Source organism: Buceros rhinoceros, unplaced genomic scaffold, assembly GCF_000710305.1.
Source record: "Buceros rhinoceros silvestris isolate BGI_N320 unplaced genomic scaffold, ASM71030v1 scaffold22339, whole genome shotgun sequence".
NCBI classification, from domain to species: domain Eukaryota; kingdom Metazoa; phylum Chordata; class Aves; order Bucerotiformes; family Bucerotidae; genus Buceros; species Buceros rhinoceros.
This window is the reverse complement of record NW_010431230.1, coordinates 4500-4930: the sequence shown is the minus strand read 5'-3', so window position 1 is coordinate 4930 and position 431 is coordinate 4500. Positions and strand designations below refer to the sequence as shown.

Sequence of the window (431 nt, the reverse complement as noted above, 5' to 3'; positions counted from 1 at the left end):
ATAGCTGTAGTACATACGTTTTCCGTTGGTAGTGTAAAGCTCTTGATTTGAATTTCTAAACTGGTGCACTTTAAGCTGATTGTTTTTTAACGTGACGTAGACTGTTGTACTCCAGCTTAAATGTACGTATGCTTTGTGTAACTTCAGCGCTAGTTGGATGGTGTTTCTCTGTGAGAAACTTAGTTTCTGAAATTTCTAAAGTGGTGTTTTTAAAATGTTTTTGTGATACTAGTAAACAGAGTACACTTTTTTTAGGGCAGCTAGTCTGCTTAATATAACTTGCTCATTTTTGATTTGGACTTCAACAATAGAAATAAATACTTGCTTACTGGTCCCAAACCAAAGCCTGAAATCTTGCTCCTGAGTATTTTTAGTCTTTTGTTAAAAAAAAAAAAAAATTTTAATTTTTTAAAACAGTGGGTACATCTTTG

The 431-nt window shown here is 32.7% G+C and overlaps 1 protein-coding gene across 1 annotated transcript in view; it reads left to right on the top strand.

Annotated features, from left to right (window-relative positions):
* LOC104499809 (protein CDKN2AIP homolog A-like) overlaps positions 1–431 on the top strand; it is a gene marked incomplete at its 5' end in the record, with an annotated part of 2829 nt that overhangs the window by 466 nt on the left and 1932 nt on the right. The gene's annotated exons all lie outside the window — the stretch shown is intronic.